General features: G+C 38.0%; 1 protein-coding gene across 2 annotated transcripts in view; it reads left to right on the top strand.

Moving 5' to 3' along the window:
* Nucleotides 1–20,000, top strand: part of LOC143021054 (melatonin receptor pdcr-1-like) — a 108,598-nt gene that overhangs the window by 28,187 nt on the left and 60,411 nt on the right. The window contains exon 2 of one of the 2 annotated variants that reach the window (XM_076178265.1): nt 4,232–4,549. The exons of the other annotated variant lie outside the window; for it this stretch is intronic. The gene's annotated coding sequence lies outside the window, so the exon portion shown is untranslated. The remainder of the gene's footprint in view (nt 1–4,231; nt 4,550–20,000) is intronic. 2 annotated transcript variants of the gene reach the window in all.

Below are 20,000 nucleotides of genomic sequence, written 5' to 3'. Positions count from 1 at the left end.
TTGTTTAGATTTTAGAACTAGTCTAATTTGAGTAAATAATGTGCGAGGCGTTGTTGTCCCCATATTATGGTGTGTTTGTTCGCTGAGGCCGGGTGCTCGGGGCCTTATCAGTGTGTATTTGTGTGTGTGTGTGTGTGTGTGTGTGTGTGTGTGTGTGTGTGTGTGTGTGTGTGTGCGTGCGCGTGCCTCATAGCTACGACTTCATTACCTAAACTCAATCAAATCGTTCGGTATTAGCCATGATAAAACATCAACATCAAGGGATACCATCCTACCAAAGGAGCCAAAATGGGAGTTAAATCAAGACAGAAAATTAGGTTAATCGAAGTTTATCACAGCCTTTGACCTTCTCCTTATTCTTGTCAACATAAGTTTGTCTCAGGAGAACTAAATTCGCGATTAACACTGACCTTGCGATGTCTGTGGTCGCCATTTTGCCTGCCATTTTCTTTAGTAATATCGCCACTAATAGTATGATTGCCACACTAATCCCACCTCGGTTTACTTTTATCACTACGACAATTACTAACACCATAGTTATTCATTCCACCATTCACTATACCTTAATCATTGCTAACAACATCAAAGATTACACCCAGGCCTATCAGTTAGAAATATCTTAGTTAACGACATCAAAGCTTATACCCATCCCTTGATAACTATCAGTTAAAACTATCTTAGTTATCAGTTCTAATTTTCGCATTAGCTTTGTCATCATTAACGACATCAAAGATTACACCCAAACCTTCATGACTATCAGTTATTACTATCATAGTTATCATTACTCTCTTTCACATTAGCTTTGTCATCATTAACGACATCAAAGCCTACGCCTGACCTCTTTGTTAAAAAATTATATTGAAGCTGGAGCTTACTTGGCCTTCATTGGCATGGTCAGACTCGCTGTTGTGTCTACCCTTATCACAGTCTTTGAGTTAATTCGTTTGATTTTATGCATTTCTGTTGACTGCCCACCCTATCTCTCTCTCTTACTCTCTCTCTCTCTCTCTCTCTCTCTCTCTCTCTCTCTCTCTCTCTCTCTCTCTCTCTCTCTCTCTCTCCCTCTCTCTCTCTCTGTCTCTGTCTCGTTCTCTCTCTTTTTCTCTCTCTCTCAAATCAATGTTCGCATGGCAGTCAAATTCATGACACTGTCCGATTTCTTTCTTCCATGGTACAAAGTCAGACAAAAGTTTGTTTTCAACTCTCTAAATACCCAGAATGTTGATCACTCTTCCCAATGGCTACATGGTCAGTCCCCCTGGCTGCTTTCCAACTCTGAGCAGGGGATTTGTGCCCAATGAAAACCGACACAAATGCTTGGGGTCGCTTGTGCGTATTGAGTTAGATGTCTTCGACAGGAGTAGATGAATTGAAGGAATTGGTTCTTTTCCGTTGGGGGTTGGAAGGGTGGAGAGTCCTGTCCGATTTATCTGACCCTCCTTCGTAACTGACGCAAGTATTTTTATTTCAACTAATACAGTTGTGGTTCATAGGTATATTGAAATAAATGTAGATAGAGAAATATATGCAAATATATTTCTGATAATGGCTGAGTGGGTAACGGAAGTAAATTACAAGTCAGAAGGTTCCATCGGTAAAAATAGATAGATAAATTGATCAATAAATACATAAATAAATTAGTTAATTAATAACGAATATAGAGGTAACTTTTTTAAAGGAACGAACCAGACTCTTACCATCTCTTGTTTTCCACAAGGCAAAACATTGCTTGGCACTCTGAATGCCAAGAGTGTAGAGCGCTCTTCTCAAGGAAGTGTGGTCAACCACCGTAGAACACCAGGGGTGGGGGGGGGGCGACCTTAATCCAATCAAGAGCAGGTGCGTCTGTGTCACCATACCCTGAGAAAGGGAACAGATGTGGGTCCCCCCCCCCCAACAGCATTTATTCACCACCATGGCCTTGGATCACGGCTGGCCCTCTTAGGAGTTCCTCTGGACCCCAGGTTGAGAACCAGTGGTCTATATCCTTGATTTCCAATTATCATAGATAAATTTGAACTCATGTATTTTTCCAGCTTGGGCTATATTTACCTACTAAGTTATTCCATGTACTTATGCATCTATATGGAATGCGTGTACAAGTGTGTGCGTGTGTGTATTTACCTAATTGTAATATACAGGAAAAGAGCAAACGCTAGTTGGATCACGTTTCCTGTTCTCAAATTTTCTAACATACCTGGACTCAGATTCATGTATGGTTCGTGTGTGTGTGTGTGTGTGTGTGTGTGTGTGTGTGTGTGTGTGTGTGTGTGTGTGTGTGTGTGTGTGTGTGTGTGTGTGTGTGTGTTTACCTAATTACAGTATATAGGAAAAGAGCAACGCTCATTGGATCCCGTCTATTCTCTATTTTTTTACCTAGACTCAAATTCATGTACGGTTCCAACTTAATCTATATTTTTGATTTTCATTTATCATATTTAGATTTGCATTCAATGTATTGTTTGAGCTTGGACTGTATCACTTAATCTATTCCACATATTCATACATCAATATGGAAACTGTATTTCTTCACATCCTTTAGACATGTGGTCTTTCTTAATTTTCTTCCATGACCTCATAAAGCCCTCCCATCTTTAATCAAGAGATCTCTTCTGTCATTGCAATTTATCCCCTTTAGTGACCTGAACACTGTAATCATGTCACCTCTTCCTCTTCGATCTTTCAAAGTTAGTAGACTCAGTACTTTTGGTCTTTCCTCATATGGTTTATCTGCCAGGCTGGGGACCTCTTTGGTTGTTACCCTTTGTATTCTCTCAGTCTTGCTTATATCCTTCATTCTGTGTGGGGACCATACCACTGATATATATTCCAGTCTTGGACTTATAAGGAATTCGATTAGGTTTTTTTTTCATAATCTCTTCAACCATATAATGGAACGCCTCTTTTATCTTCTGCAGTAGACCATCTGTCTCTTCCACAATCTTGCTGATATGTCTGTCAGGTGACAGGTTGGCTTTTATCAACAATCCAAAGTCTTTCTCCGCTTTGGCTTTTGTAATGTGTTCGCTTCCCAAAGAATAGTTTAAGGATGGCCTTTTGCCTCTAGTACCCATTTCCAGTACTTGACATTGTTTGTATTGAATTTCATTTCCCATTTTTAGTTGCATGTGCGTGTATGTGTGTGTGTGTGTGTGTGTGTATTTACCTAGTTGTATTTTACGGGAAGGGGAGCTATGCTCGTGGTGTCCCGTCTACATATCTCATTTTATCTAAACTATTTCTAAATTCATGTATTGTTTTTGCACACACCACTTTCTCATCTAACTTGTTCCAACTGTCTATTACTCTGTGAGGAAAGCTGTTCTTTTTCAGATCTCTTCTATAGCTGTCTTTCTTGATTGTGTGTGTGTGTGTGTGTGTATATACCTAGTTGTATTTTACGGGAAGGGGAGCCATGCTCGTGGTGTCCCGTCTACATATCTCATTTTATCTAAACTATTTCTAAATTCATGTATTGTTTTTGCACACACCACTTTCTCATCTAACATGTTCCAACTGTCTATTACTCTGTGAGGAAAGCTGTTCTTTTTCAGATCTCTTCTATAGCTGTCTTTCTTGATTGTGTGTGTGTGTGTGTGTGTGTATTTACCTAGTTGTATTTTACGGGAAGGGGAGCTATGCTCCTGGTGTCCCGTCTTCATATCTCATTTTATCTAAACTATTTTTAAATTCATGTATTGTTTTTGCACACACCACTTTCTCATCTAACTTGTTCCAACTGTCTATTACTCTGTGAGGAAAGCTGTTCTTTTTCAGATCTCTTCTATAGCTTTCTTTCTTGATTTTGTGTGTGTGTGTGTGTGTGTGTGTGTGTGTGTGTGTGTGTGTGTGTGTGTGTGTGTGTGTGTGTGTGTGTGTGTGTGTGTGACAAAGTTTGTGTGAGAGCATATGCAAATGTGTGTTTCAAGGCTCACGTTCTGTGTGAGAGTTAGTTTTGCAAATATTACACGAGACTTGTGGCAGTGTGCCGTTTTCCCCTGCGATACGTGTTTGGTTTGACCTGCGAGTTTGTGTGCCAATTGACGCCCATGAAATACATTAACGTTTGCACGCGTTGTCTCATTGTTTTTGAGAGTGAGAGTGTATGTGAGGGTGAGGGTGTGTTCACCATATTTCTATTTATATCTATAACCTTTTAGAATGTTGTAAAACCAGATGACGAAGCGGAAGATACAATATTTTTCTCTTTGTTTACTTTCGCTCGCGCAAGGCTTCGATGAAACAAGTGAGATGCTTCTTGCGCGCGCCTTTAGGACGATAGAAGCGTCACGCACGAGCGCTGACCCCTCCCCCGAACTGGAGCACAAGCGGTTACCGATTTCTCCGCGTTGACAATGGATATTCCTCTTGTGAACTAAAAGAAACGGTTTTCTTGAAGCAGCCACGCGCTGCTTCGACGTCACGGTCCTGTATGGTTGGACACACGGCTCCAAACCACACCTATTGAGACTGAACTACGACCTTCCAGCTCTCAATCGACAGGAACCACAATCTCCCTGTTCTGCTCTCAGCGTTGTCTTCAAGACAGGTGAGTGTTTGTTTTTTATTATTGTAGTACAACTGTTCTCTATTTGAGTCTTATCCGTTTATGGTAAAGTTGGGAAAGTAATTTCTTAGACTCTTGGCATGCGTTGGTATTACAAATGTTGCAAGTCGAATAAGAGTAGAGTCCGCCAGTGTTTCTCTTGGTATCACTGACTCCAATTATCAAGTTATGATGTATTACTACAACAGATTTCTGTTACCAAATGCCAAGACGGCATACCAGAAAGTGTTGAGAAATTTATACGTGTATGCCCACTTGTCCACTGTCTCTTAAGATATACTTATGATCTAAGTAGTACAAAACTCTGTGCGCTGTTGTTCTTTCTTGTCTTCCTCCCCTACTTCATTTCTTTCTGTTTCTTCTTCTTCGTCTTCTTCTTCTTCTTCTTTTTCCTCTATTTATTCTTATTTTACCTTCTTTATTTCTTCCTCTCCTTCTTATTCTTCTTCTTCTTCTTCCTCATCTTTTTATTCTTATTTTACCTTCTTTATTTCTTCTCCTTCTTCTTTCTCTTTTTATTCTTATTTTACCTTCTTTATTTCTTCCTCTCCTTCTTTCTCTTCTACTTTCTTGTTCTTCCTCTTCTTTTTATTCTACCTTCTTTTCTTCTTCATCATCAACACTTTCATATGTCGGCATCTTCTGTCCTGATCATGAAATATTTCATGACGTTAGACAGAATGAAATCTGTGAGGGACGTCACTGTAGCAAAAGAATTAGTAGGTGCAGTCGTAACCTTTTCAACGTGACGCTCCTGGCCATTAGCCCTCATGGTTTATGGCACGCTATCGCAGCAGAGATTAAACGATATGGTAGACAAGATTTTATCACAGTCTTAAGGAGAGATTGAGCAATATGCAAGATTTTTTTTATCTATTCGTTTATCTTATTTCATTATATTGTATATTTTTCTTCTACTTCTTTTTACAATAATTTGAGAGTTGAATCATACAAGAGATATTAAGGAAGGAGTAAAAAGAAGAGATGAAAGCAATTCGGAATTTTAAGTATATATTCTTTTCTTGAGCGGAAATGAGCTTGCAGTCATAAAAATGTAGTGTGTAACTGGTCCGTAGGGATGCCACTAAGGTCTGAAATACTCGACTGGATAACTTTTAGTCAATACTCCATACAAGACAACATACAGGGAATAGTTACGGTTTTTGGAGTTGTGTCTAAATTGTTTACTAAATACATTTTAAATTTTGAAAATTATTCTAACCAATGTATATATCAATATATCTCACTGCAGAAGGGATAATAAAGAAACGAATAGAACAACCTGGCACCCGGTAGGAGAGTTGCTCGAAATAGACGCTACAAAAAGGCTTCGCCACCAACAGCGTTGCTACAGTTGAATAGAATAGCTAGTTGGCAGCGAGAATCAAAGGAAAGGTGCCAGCCGGCTGAGAAGGGATCAGTGATGATTATGAGTGGAGCATATGGCCGTAAGAAAGTACAAGAGATCCGCCCTTGGAGTTAAAAATAGGTGGCATGCTACAGCGTTTGTACTCCACTCTTTAACGTCTCACACGTGGGCTTTGTGGCCCAGTAGTGAATCAGCGATGTGCATTTGTTTCTTGTTTACCCAACAACGCGCAGGTGTTATGCATATTCCGGGGCCCTCTATGTAACGGATTTCCTCCAGGATTCCTTCGGACATTCCTTCAAAAGATCATCATCATACAAACACACACAATCTCAACAATGCATCAACTTTATGCATACACTGGCCCAAGTATGTAACACCTCGTGACCTAAATTTAGTACACTCAAATAGTTGCCACAGAATTAGCCGCCCTACCGAGACGCGTGTACCAACAACGTTTCTCCCCGCACTGTCAACATATACGTTGTAAAACCATAATAAAAAAACTACTTAGTACTTCACCAACACTCTACTGTCATCTACTTGTCAACATAGTATTAAGGGAATTCTATAGGGCGACTACAGAATTGATGTAGCGACAGATTATAGTGATAATGTCAAAGCTATGAGTAACATTCTTTTTAAAAGTTTAAAGATGCTGTGATGATAGGAACTTAGCAAAAACACTCATACGGTTGTCGGGTAGAGTAACGACCTTCTTACATTGCATTTTTTGCATCGTTTACTTTTGAACCGCGTCATTTTTTATGATGAATAAATTTGGCAATAGTATCCACGATGCCACCACCCAGTCCCCTCTCTCCCGTTCCTCACCTCCCCTCTTCCCCGACCTGAGTGCAGATAATTAATTAGAGTTTTGCATGTAAAACACTGTTATATTCTTAGCAACTTGCGCGCACACCTAGTACCTCTTAATGTTCATCATCAAAATGAAGTTCAAGTTTGCATACAATATTTCATGCCAATTTTTACCCAACTTCAGTTGCAATTCAGTCCTTCGTACTTTGTAAAAGAGAGGTTTGAATTCTGTCCAGTTTGTCTCATGCATGCCACGTTCCCTCCTTTCTATTTTTCTCCTTTTTTACGGAAGTTTATTTTTTTTTTCGTCCACGTGGTTCAACTTTCAACGGAAGTGTGGATGCAAATAGTCACAAATACACGCGCATGCGCGCGCGCACACACACACACACACACACACACACACACACACACACACACACACACACATATATATATATATATATATATATATATATATATATACATACATGTGTGTGTGTGTGTGTGTGTGTGTGTGTGTGTGTGTGTGTGTGTGTGTGTGTGTGTGTGTGTTTATATATGCATACATATACTGTACATAAATATATACATATATGTGTCTGTGTATAATGTTAGTGTCTCAATTGTGTTGCGCCACATTTGTATGTTAGTATCAATACCTCTTTTAAAGCATCTCCTTAAGGCATGAAAGCATGCCTATAAAATATTTTTCTGCACCATCATTTCTCTCTTATTATGATACTTCAGTAACCGGTACATATATCATCTATCACAGAGAAAATAATCCCCTTTCTCATTTTCTCACACGTCTTTATGCATTTGGCAACCCTCCATCATTGAAATCTATAAAATTCCTCTTACATCTGGGGATACGATATTCTAGATAATAAGTTATAATAGTTTCAAGGACGTATATTTCCCCGAGCAACAACCTTTGGTATTATCATAGTTAAAATCTAGTTAGTTTACTAGAAAGCGTAATTCATAATTTCTAAATGCATTTAATCTCGTTTCTGTAGACTGGTCTACCACGTAGGAAATATAGACTCCCTTCCAAGAACTTTAGCACGCTCACATACACTTTTCTCCGTCACGCCGCTTTACTGTCGTGGCTGAGCTAAAATTATCCTCACTGCCGGGCCTCTCGATGACTTTGATCCTCTCAGATTTCTGCAAGTGTGGTTTGAATCGAACGCCCTTCTCGCTCGATCAAAGCAAACCTCAGCGGTTGCCTGGGTAGAAGGGAGAATATTAGGAACATATTTTCTCAATTAATATCCCCCTTCGAGGTAGTTTCCCTCCCTTTTTTCTCATTTTGTTGTCTAGACTTATTTGGTCACGTTCATTGAAAAGGAGAATTGGATGTGAGTAAATCCAACTCATTTATTAGTCGATCTTAACATGCCAATGTTTTTGACAGTTCTGACGTGAAAAATACCAACTTCTCAAGACCTTGTGGTGTACTTGATTACACCTGGAAACGCCTTCAACAGATTCTGTTCTGGAGATGAAGACGGACGATTTTATTCAGTCGTACAGAGGACTTTTGAGCTGGAGTCCTTAATGAGATGGTCTAGGTTCCTCTTAACTGAATAAAATAGTCTGGCGTGAACCAAAATAAAACCGTTAAACAACACAAATGTTTTCACGTAGCCAGAGAAGGGTCCCCTGTATTTATTTATTCTCATTAATTTAATCGTTTATTCATTTTCTTATCTATTTATTTACTTGATCATTTATTCATTTGCTTAATTATATATATATTTATTGGTTTGTTTATTTATTTATTTATCTATTCATTTGTTTATTTATTTATTTATCTATATTTTTCTCTCGACCTCTTTTTAGACGGAAAGGTCCCATGTCAATGTAGTTTATCTTTGCACCTCATTGTAAACTCCTTCCGTTCCTGGTGTTACTTTCTTCTTTAGTTCTGTTGTCGCCAGGCGATTTTATTCGTCTTCGTGACCCATCCTTCTGTGCCACAAAGATTACATCCTTATTTCATTAAAAATATATATATATATATATATGGACAGAAATGAAAGGTGGTGAGGGACATGGACCAGCCTAGTGTAGGCCTTCTGATTTCTTGCAGTCTCTCCCATTCTTATGTTCTTCTGTTTAACCTCTTCCTTGCGGGTGGATGTCGTCAGGCGATTTCATTCATCTCCGTGATAACCCTTCTGTAGCGAAGGGTTATAGTTATATTTCAAGGTCGGTGATCAGTGACTGTATATGTTGTGTAATTTACTTTCAGTATACAAATCTGTATGATTTATTGGTTACTGTTGATTTCTCATTTTCATCCTAATTATTTCCTCTTTCTCTATCTTTCTCCGTCTCTCTCTCTCTCTCTCTCTCTCTCTCTCTCTCTCTCTCTCTCTCTCTCTCTCTCTCTCTCTCTCTCTCTCTCTCTCTATATATATATATATATATATATATATATATATATATACATATATATATATATTCTTTTCTTTTCTTTTTTCTTCTTCTTGTCTTTTCTTCTTCTTCTTTTTTTTTTCTTGCTTCTTATCTGTTCCTTGGTTTCCCTTTATCTCTTATCAATATACACGCCTTCATGTGTCTCCCATTAATATTTCCTCTAATATTCTAATCTTAATCTTTCCCCCTTATATTAGTGTCCTTACCTTGATGCATTTATTTGTTATGTATGCCGACATAGATCTTCCTTCTCCCCTCAGTCTTTCTTCTCCTGTCCTCCATTTATGCATCCAGGCAATTTGGTTGAGTTTCAGGTAACTCTTCTAGTACCAGTCTATCATCAGTTTGATTTTCTCACAACCGAATTACGAACCTTCATCTGCGAGAGACATTTTTCATTGCCTTCTTTTTTCACGCGTGGTGTTGATTCAAAGGCAGTATATCGCCATTTGCATAGTCATATTTCAGTGTTGGTCAGATACATACCCCAGTAACGAAAAATTACGAGGGAATTATAACCCAAAAGCGCACATTCCCAAACTGCCCTCTATTTCCAACATTACTAATTCACGAAACCCAACTCCCCTTGTCGGTTGTCGAAAACAGTAAATCAAACGTGATTGCCCGCGCTTTCTTGTACCGAAACAGTGAATGAAGATGATATATGGTACTTGTATCTATGATATGTGGGGCACTTTGCTGAGGTTGTGGCAAAGGCATTCTGTTCAAGACAGAAGTGCTCATTAAACCTTCATGATATAGATTAATTTAGAGGCAGTAATCGTATTTTATGATAGGTTACGTGAGAGTGGGAAACAAATGGAATAGATTTAGTAACCATGTAGTGAGCACTGAAAGAATTGGTTGTTGTAAGAGAAGATTAGATAACTTTATGGATAGGGATGAAACGTGGTATGGGACATGGAACTGCCTAGTGCATGCCTTGTGATCTCTTGCAGTCCCCTCCATTCTTATGTCCTTATGTTCTTATAAGAATGTTCTTGTAAGAAAGGCAAGACGTTTGAGGTGGATGTTGGATTGGGGCAGGGATGTGTCATGTTACCGTGGTTGTTTAACATCAGTGGTGAGAAGGTTGAATACAGGAATAGGGGAGTGAAATTGGAGAAATATAGTCAAGGATATATGATTAACAGACTTGTGTATACGGATGTTACTATTTATTAGCAAAGTCGGAGGGATATTTGCAAATGATATTGAGTGAATTAGGCAAAATGTCTTCGAGAAGAAACTTGAACTCAAATGTGTTCATGAGTAAGCTTTGACGATGGTGAAGATGAGAGGGAACAACGTTGTTGTGCAATTGAAAGGAATCAGTGAAATGTTTTAGATACATAGATACATGTATACACACACATACATGTATACACACACATACAAACATACATACATACATACATACATATATACATACATACATACATACATGTACACACACACACACACACACACACACACACACACACACACACACACACACACACACACACACACGAGACTGGAAGAATGAAAAAGAGATTGGCCATAGAAGGAAGGAGGGACAGACGGTCAGAAGCGCTTTCAAAGTTGTATGGTGATGCAAACAAGGTCAGCATATTAAGATAGCAGAGCAGGACTCGTAGTAATGGATTTAGATTGGACAAATTTAGATTTAAGAAAGCAATAGGTAAGAACTGATTGGCAGGACTCGTAAGGGAAATAGGGTGCCGATGGGGAAAATAAAGAAAAATAGAATAGGCAAGCCAGAAGTGAATTGATCGTGTCACAGGAAAAAAAATATCACTGAAGAATTTATATATGCAATAAGAATATGGCAGAACTCTCAAGGGAAATAGGGTACAAATGGGCAAAGAAAGGAAAATGGAACAGGTCAGCCATGGTTTAATGGATCGTGTTATGTGAATTAATAAGAATAAATATCATGAAAGAATTCATGCACACAAGGAAGAATAAATGCGTTTGATCTATAGACTCGCATCAATCATGAAAGGAACTAACAAGCTTATTGGCTATACAGTCATCTGATAGGAGTTATTTATTAACAAGTGAGGTCATTCGGATGGAATAACTCTTCTTTTGTAGGTTTGTTAGCGTTGGATTTAAGGAATAGAGGCAAAGGGTAGAACGTGATACGACATTTACAGAGAAAAAAAAAGTCCCAGAAGTTATCAACCGGAATTCAAGCCACATTCCTGGCAAGCCACAAGAAACAAATGGACTACTAAAGAACCATAGAAGTATTTTTGTAGGCTGCTACGAATACTTTTGTCTTACGTAAATCTAAGCGTGAACTGAGACGCAGGTGACACGAGCCACGCAGCACAGAGCAAAGGCAGAACTTCCTGTTGCTGAACTGAAGTACAGTTTGAACACTTCTCTCAATTTAAATGTTTCTAGATGTGCTATCTCAGCATTTCAAGTAAGAGAAAAGTTCAAAATATGCTTAAATTCAGCAACAGGAAGTCTACCTTTGCTCTGTGCTCCGTTGCCTATGTCGCCCGCGTCTCAGTTTGCGCCTAAGCTAAGACAGCTGTGAATAATATGCATTTGAGAATAAATATAAATAGTATGATATATAACGGCAGTGAGGAGGGCCGCACAGGGAAATGAGGGAGTCATTAACAAATGAAGATCGAAAACCAAAAATCTAAATTCTTAAGTGAAGGGGCTAGCATACTGGGTTTTTTTCCCTCACACTGCGTACCTCCAACTTTCATTTGAATAACTAGAATATGACTTCACGTACAGAGGTCTAGACTTGTCTAAGAACATTTCATCATTATGTCTAACATTCTTCTAGGTTTACAATTTCTTAGTTCATAATTCAGCTTTGCTAAATATACGACGGAAAGGTAATTTGATATTTGGAAAGTTAAAACTTTAGATATTGTAACCGAAGTCGTTTTTAGCCAAACGAACTCTCAACTGTCGGCACTTGTGAAGGTCGTGGAAACCCACTATACGAAAGAAAACGGACACAGTATCATATTACTAGAAAACTAAGATAATTGTCAAAAACAACGGACCATCTCTTATGGAAAATCAGTTATCTATATTTAAATCGAGGTTTTGAACTGCAATTTATTAAATATCATTAGAAGTAGAGTGAAGAAAATAAGGAGTAAAATCTACAATAAAGAATATGAATACTCCACAGAAGCTAAAATAAGAGGCAGGCAGGCTTTAGAAGCGAATATTCCTCAGACCATCTGCAGCCAATAAAAAACACTGAATAGAAAAATACGTGGTGTTTAGCTTTTGTAATTACCAAAAATCATTTGACTCAGCAGAACAAACGGCAGTACTATACAGAAAGTTGAAATGACGCATTAAAAGATTTCTACAGAACATTCACGTGAAAAGTACTATTGTAATTCGACTACATAAAGGTTTGGAAAAAAAAACAGGATCGAGAAAGGAATACAACAGGGCGATACAATTTCACCCAATTTGTTTACAACTTGCTTCGAAGGTCTTTCCAGAATGGAACCTTGCAGAAGTGGCATACAAGTCACCTGGAAACACATTGATAGAATAAATAAGAACTATGAATAAGTAGGACATACTCGCAGCTAGATTAAGGCCCAGATGAGATATAAAAAAACAGGATAGGTTTCAGAAGTGTCTTAAACGATCATAGAGGAATGTCGGATGCATAAGAACATAAAAATGAAGGAGACTGCAAGAGACCGTAAGGCCTACACTAGATAGTTCTATGTCCATTACCACTAATCATCACTATCCATAAAGTTACCGAACCTTCTCTTAAAACAACTGATAGTTTCGGAGGTCACTACATAGTTACTAAGTCTGTTCCTTTCGTTAACCGCTCCATTCTTTCCTATTTCTTTCTTAACCTGAAAAATGTACTGTTACTGTGGCACTGCATACATGACACTGTAACTGCTACATGTGAGTGCATCAGCAAGATGTAGTTCCTTCCATTCAAGAGAAAAACAAACGACAAAGCTGGGCCTACTTAGCCCGAAGTAAAAATAGAGTTCATTCCCATTGGGTCTTTCCTTCGCATACCTTCCTATTGCATTTCAAATGACGTCAGGCTAGGTTAGGTTAGGTTAGGTTATATCAAGTTAGTGTAGCCGTTTTGATGTCAGGAGAGGGATTCGAAAAAGGGAAGGGACACTGGGAAAGAATTCTATTCTTTCCTCGAATGAGGAACGGCTCATCGTCGACTCGTTTGGCTATCCATCAAACGGAGCGTGACGTAGCCAGTGACGTCACAGACGGATGTCTTAATGTAAACCACGATGAAGAAACTTTCAAACATTGAACGTCTGAAATGCGCTGTTGCCAATGTTTAAAGATTCTAAATGCACTATTGCAGATGTTTAAGCATCTGTAATACACTCTTGCCAATGTTTAACAATTCTAAATGTGCTGTTGCCGATGTTTAAACATCTATAATGTGCTGTTGCCCATGTTTACAACCCTGAATATCAAGATATTATCTTATACTTATCCTTTCAATTATAAGTATTTCTTTGGTTTGAATAAAATCGTTTAGTAACGACCAGAATAAAGTTAGATGAAGGAAGACATAGAGACGTAGTTCAACGACCAAAACTGTCTTATAATTAATTTCTCACAAAGCATGTAGCATATCTACCATTATCATAGAAAAGCATATACACAGTAATATCATAACCACATGTAAGACACATTTAGTGAAAAGTAAGAAGGAAAATCTTAGAGAGATTATAAACAAAGTAGATTAATTCTTAGTGCTTAGTGACTCTATATTTTACTTTATTCAAATAGATAATTAATTTACTTTTTGTTCTGATTTCCTTTGACGTGACAGAAGTGAAGGACGTTGAATGAAAAGAAAAATAACACGATGCAACATAAAGTATTTCCATGCAAAGGTTTTCAATTTTTCTCAAAATGGAATTATGTTGAAGAGGCTAAGGATCATAAGGAAATTTTTAAGTCCTTTTTGAGTTTATATTAGAGTTATTGGTGGTAAACTAAAATTAGCTTTAGTTTTATAAAATCATAATTTTATTTTCATCTGTTTTGTACTCTTTCTCTTATCTAAGCACTTCGTTATTCTTGGTTTACGTGTTATTCTGTTTTGTAATATAATTTCAGATATTTTAATTTTCATGTGTGTTTTTATTTCTATATATCAGATATCAGTTCTGTAGGTTGTATCTTGGTCGTATCTAGGTCGTATGTGTGTTTCTATAAACTTTTGGTAACAGTTGTATTTTTGAAGTAATATGAATGCACAATTAGTCCATAATTTCAAATTTCCTTTAGCAAATATATCATGTGTACTTGGTTTAAGGATGTAAGTGGTAACCATGCCGTCTCTTCTTGGTCTACACATTATTTTGAAGCCTAAAGAAGTAATAATTGTATTACGCGTTCCTTTTTTCCCCCACGTAGTACAGTTGCAAATTTTGTTTTGAGCCATTAATATTCTTTTTAATGTAGGCGGATTTATATTACGAATTACCCATTGATGATAATAGATGTTGCCTAAAAAAAATTTGAATGAAAACCCGCAGCCCCACTGTAGCCAGCAACGATCCTTAAGCTTTCCCATACGTCCATCTGTGAAGATACGATGGGCTGCTGTATTAGTGTCAAAATATTTCTTCGTCACCGGTTCATAGAAGGAGGAGGAGGAAGGGAAGATCAGTCGACGGTAATCAGTTTCAGTTATGTGAAAATGTGGAGGGAAACTAGTTGAAGACTTTTGGTCCCGGTCTGGGGATCGAATGTCAGCCCCTCGAGGCGGCATTTCTTGGTGGAGATTAGACTGTTGATGGGTTTTGGAAAACATGGACTGACAGCAAGACCTTCGTTTGCAAGTACGTCATCATGGGACTCATGAAAAATATAAAAATATATATATTTTTTGGGAAAATATGAAGGTAAAACCTCGTTTAGTAGCTGCTAGTACTAGTAACTAGTGAACTACCCCTCTACTTGCCCACTGTCAACGGAAAGTTAGGCAACTTGCCTCCAAACTATCGTAGTGTTAACACTTACTTGCCGGGTAAGTTCACTTGGGGCTAGGACTAGCGGCGACTAAACTAGCCCCCGTGTCAAGAAGGCTTTGGATAGATACCAATACAAACTTGTAACTCCTCAAGAGGAAGAATATACACATCGTCCTCGAGTCATTTGTCATTAGAAGCCCTACCTAAGCCAGCACCCATACAAACGAACGCTTCTTCTCTTTGTTGCGTAGTTACTAAGAAAATTATCCGTTTGGCGCCGTAGCGTGATGCATGCCATAGCTCTTATTTACAGCTTGCTTGGTTCACACCTTGAAACGTGATGTACGACAACATTAATTCTTGTGTAGTTTGTTTTAACTAGGCTGCCTAGTGAATGTGTTAAGTCACTAGTGGATACGGAGCTAGTGTGGATGGTGTCAGGATCACTGACCTCGACTCTGTCCATGATGTTGCACACTTTGCAAAGAAAAAAGAAATTGTTGACGTTCTAGTACCTGCACTTAAATCGGATGAAGAGATGAAGCCAATCTCTGGGTCTCTTGGGTTAGGACCAAAATCAATGCAGTCGAGACTTCACAGGACAAGACCGAACGGAAGTTTGTTTCTCCTTTCTTTCTCTAGCCTGGTAACTATAGCCCATAGAGTTATTGGCATGATGATTGTCTATAAGGATAAAAGCGCTGGTGAATTGCAATCCAAGCAAAATCTTTGGAGTTTTGGCTAACGTGATGTGACCTTATTTGACCTATTACACTCAAGGAATAAAAGGAATTAGATCTTTCAGATCTTCCTACTAAAGAACATTCCACATGACATCAGCAAGTTCCAGGAACATCGGAACAGATGCCGAGAATTCAGAATCGGTTCTGGAATCTATTCCAGGACACATAGTCTGCGAATTCCATTCCACAAATCTTACAGAGTGCAAATTGGCATCATACATACAAATGAAGTCATTTGACTCAGAAATCGTACTCGATTTTCTAATCTAGATTACTAACTTAACTCTCAGTTACAGTGACAGACGTCACACAAAATCAAAACACAAGAATTACTTTCGTTCAGAATCGAATAGTGTCTGATTCCAGCTTTGTCGTCTCAATTCGGTTTGCGAAAACAGATTTCCTCGTCTTCCGCATCAGCCTGGCGGTGGAGTTTTTCGTACTTATGACACGAATGGCAGCAATCCCGAGATTATATATTTTCATTTTGTCAGAAATGACAGCCATCAGTGAGGAAATGGTGACTTTAAGTGCCCGTAAAAGGGGGGACTTTAGTGAGACGACCAGAAACGGGTTTCATCGATCCAGTTTGCTATGAACCATTAGGTAAGCTCTTAAACACACAAGTATGCGCATCACAGGAGAACAGATAATTACAAACGTAACTTACATATTACATATTCTCTACATATTCTCTCTTCAAATGGTTCCATTTGTTGATGTCAAATTTCCCTTCCCACTACAGCTATAGCATGTGTGTGCGGGTGTGTGATTCACCATGGTCTTGGATCACGTGTTGCACTCGTGATCGACAGATATTTCCCTCCCGGAAGAGAGCTCAGACCTCGTATATGACCGATCTATGGGTAATGCTGTGACCTTAAACGCACACACACACTCAACTCCCCGCCCACGAGAGTTGGAGTAACGACTCCTAGTGCAGTGTTACTGAAATTATTTCGGCCCTGGGCGAGATTCGAAATAGGACCGCTGTAGCAGCTGTAACGAACGCTACCACTGCGCCGTCGAGTGTGTGTGTGTGTGTGTGTGTGTGTGTGTGTGTGTGTGTGTGTGTGTGTGTGTGTGTGTGTGTGTGTGTGTGTCGTTTAGTACATGTATTCCCCTACCGTATTATAAACCTTCATACCTAACCCGCATGTTATTTCCTAGATCTGAACCCAAGAACTCGAGGAACTAGTTGCATTCTGGAAGGTCGCCCGGAGATCGTCTCCAAGAGACTTTAAACGCTGATCATGAGGATTATGTAACTCAATAGCAGAACCGTGGGAAGGATGGCGCTGAGGGTCTCTCAGACCGCTGTCCCTGGTCATCCCTTGTAATTCTTTCCAATCGATCCTCTTCTCTTCTCTCTCATCTTCACCTTCCTCCTCCTCCTCCTCCTCATCCTCCTCCTCCTCTCCCTCTTTGGTCCTCTCGTAGGTTCATATTTAGAGTGTCAGTTTGTGGACTTTTTCTATCTCTGCTTCCTTTTTCATAATATATATATATATATATATAATATATATATATATATATATATATATATATATGTGTGTGTGTGTGTGTGTGTGTACATAAAGTTTCCCTGGCACAAATAAGCAATAGTTCTAGGTAGTGAAACATGGATGTCTGTTTCCATAGAACGAACTGGACTTCCTGGAGTCTCCATTTAGGCACTGTTCTCCCCAGCGGTTTCAACCGCAGCGGTTCAATTACGATGTAAATAAATGGAGGCATTCACACATAACCGCGAAATTTTTCCTTGACCATCCGGTACCACCGCGGTTTCCGCGCGGTTCAAACCGCTAGTGTGAACAAGGCCCAGTCTTCCCTGGCGTCACTTAACACAAGACTTGTTTTCTTCAGTCTCTGTAAAGATCGCGTGCTGAGAAGACGCGTGTTTGACCTCACCTGACCCGTGATACTCTCAAAGGTGACACACGTGTCATGCAATTACACCTTCTACGTGACGGATCAGCTCACGGACCCGTAAATACCCACTAGGAGTATCCGATGACCTTGGAAAAACAAATAAAGTAGTTTAACTTAGGTTTTGCAACCTTATCCAAGGAGAGGATCGTCTCATCCCTGTTCCAAGAACGGTTCACATTTGGTGTATATTCTCTGGGGTATAGCTTCCATCTTCTGAAAAGAGGGTCTATGTCATTGCGTATTTATTCCCGATTTTTGGGCCCAGACTATAATCTGAATTCTATGGAATATTTTGTTGTTATTGTTGTTGCTATTATTATTTTTATTATCATTATTATTACTATTATTATTGTTATTGTTATTATAATTATCATCGTTGTTGCTATTATCATTATTATTATTATTACTAAGATTATTATTACTATTATTGTTATTATCATTATTATTATCATTGTTATTATTATTATTATTATTATTATTATTATTATCATTATTATTATCATTATCATTATTATTATCATTACTATTATTATCATTATTATTGTTGTTATTATTATTATTATTGTTATTATTATCATTATTATTATTATTATCTTCATTATTATCATTATCGTTATTATCATAATTATCATTATTATTATTATTATTATTACTATTATTATTAGCATTAGCATTATTAGCATTATTGTCATCATTATCATAATCATTATTATTGCTATTATTATTATTACTATCATTATTATCATTACTACTATTATATATTATTATCATTATCATTATTATTGTTATTATTATTATTATAATTATCATTATTATTATCATTATTATTATTATCATTATTATTATTATTATCATTATTAATATTATTATTATCATTATTATTGTTATTATTATTATTATTATTATTATTATTATTATTATTATTATTATTTACATTATCAATCGATCAAATCAGCCATCCTGAGTCTACTGCTGAACAAAGGCCTCCTTCATAGTATTCCATGATTCACATGACCGCGCCAACCTGCCACGTCACTCCTGTAACCTTCTCAATCTCGTCTCTCCACCTTCTGTCTGGTCTCCCTCTTCCACGCTTCCTATCTCGCGGCGTCCACTCAGTAACACACTTGTTCCATCGCTCATCAGTCGTTCGCACTAACTTACCTGCCCAATTCCACTTCCTCTCTTTTACTGCTTCCACAACATCTTTCACTCTAGTCTGTTCTCTCACTCAACTTGCTCTCCTTCTGTCTCTAAGCCTTACAAAAGTTAAGGATAATAATAAGAAATTTCAGTTAGAAATTAAAAATAGATTCGAAGCTCTAAGAACTAATGAGGACACCGTGGAAGATATTAATTTGAATTTAGTGAATATCATTAGGGAATCGGCAGAGAAAGTAGGAGGTACAAAAAACATTAGAGAAAACAAATACTCCAAAGCTACAAATGACCTAATTAAAAGAAGAAGGACCATGCAGATTAAAAGCAGGAGAGACGAAATAGAAAGAGTAGAACTAAACAAGCTTATCAACAAAAGGCAGAGATCAGAGAAAAGAAAGAGAAACATGGATGAAATAGAGGAAACTATTCGGAAAGGTAAAAATATTAAAGGGACCGAGCGCAAACATGCTTTAGGAAGACAGCAAATGATATGTTTGAAAGATAGAAATGGAGAAATCATTAAATGCAGGGACAGAATGGTAAAAAGAATAGAAGAATTTTACCAAGAGCTTTACTCGTCGAAGACCGTAGTTGAGTCAGTAAATTCATATGTAGACGTTAGTAGTGTACCAGAGATTACAAAGGAAGAAGTAGAATTTGCTCTAAAAACTATGAAACGAGGAAAAGCACCTGGGGAAGATGGTATATCGATAGATCTCTTGAAAGACGCAGGTAAATTGGCTCAATCAAATTAGCTGAGTTGTACACCCAGTGCTTACGTCAAGAAAGCGTTCCTGATGCGTGGTGCAATGCTACTGTATAGTGATTTTGCTTCATAAAAAAGGAGGCCAGAAGGACCTTAGTAACTATCGACCGATTAGCTTGCTATCAAATGTATAATAAAGTATTCTCTAAGATCCTTACAAATAGACTAAGTAAAGTTTTGGATGGAAACCAACCGAGAGAACAGGCAGGCTTTAGGAGCGGAT

Source organism: Oratosquilla oratoria, chromosome 41, assembly GCF_046742065.1.
Source record: "Oratosquilla oratoria isolate Oo_2021 chromosome 41, ASM4674206v1, whole genome shotgun sequence".
Taxonomy (NCBI): Eukaryota; Metazoa; Arthropoda; class Malacostraca; order Stomatopoda; family Squillidae; genus Oratosquilla; species Oratosquilla oratoria.
The sequence above is the reverse complement of the archived record's forward strand: the minus strand, read 5'-3'. Positions and strand labels throughout refer to the sequence as shown.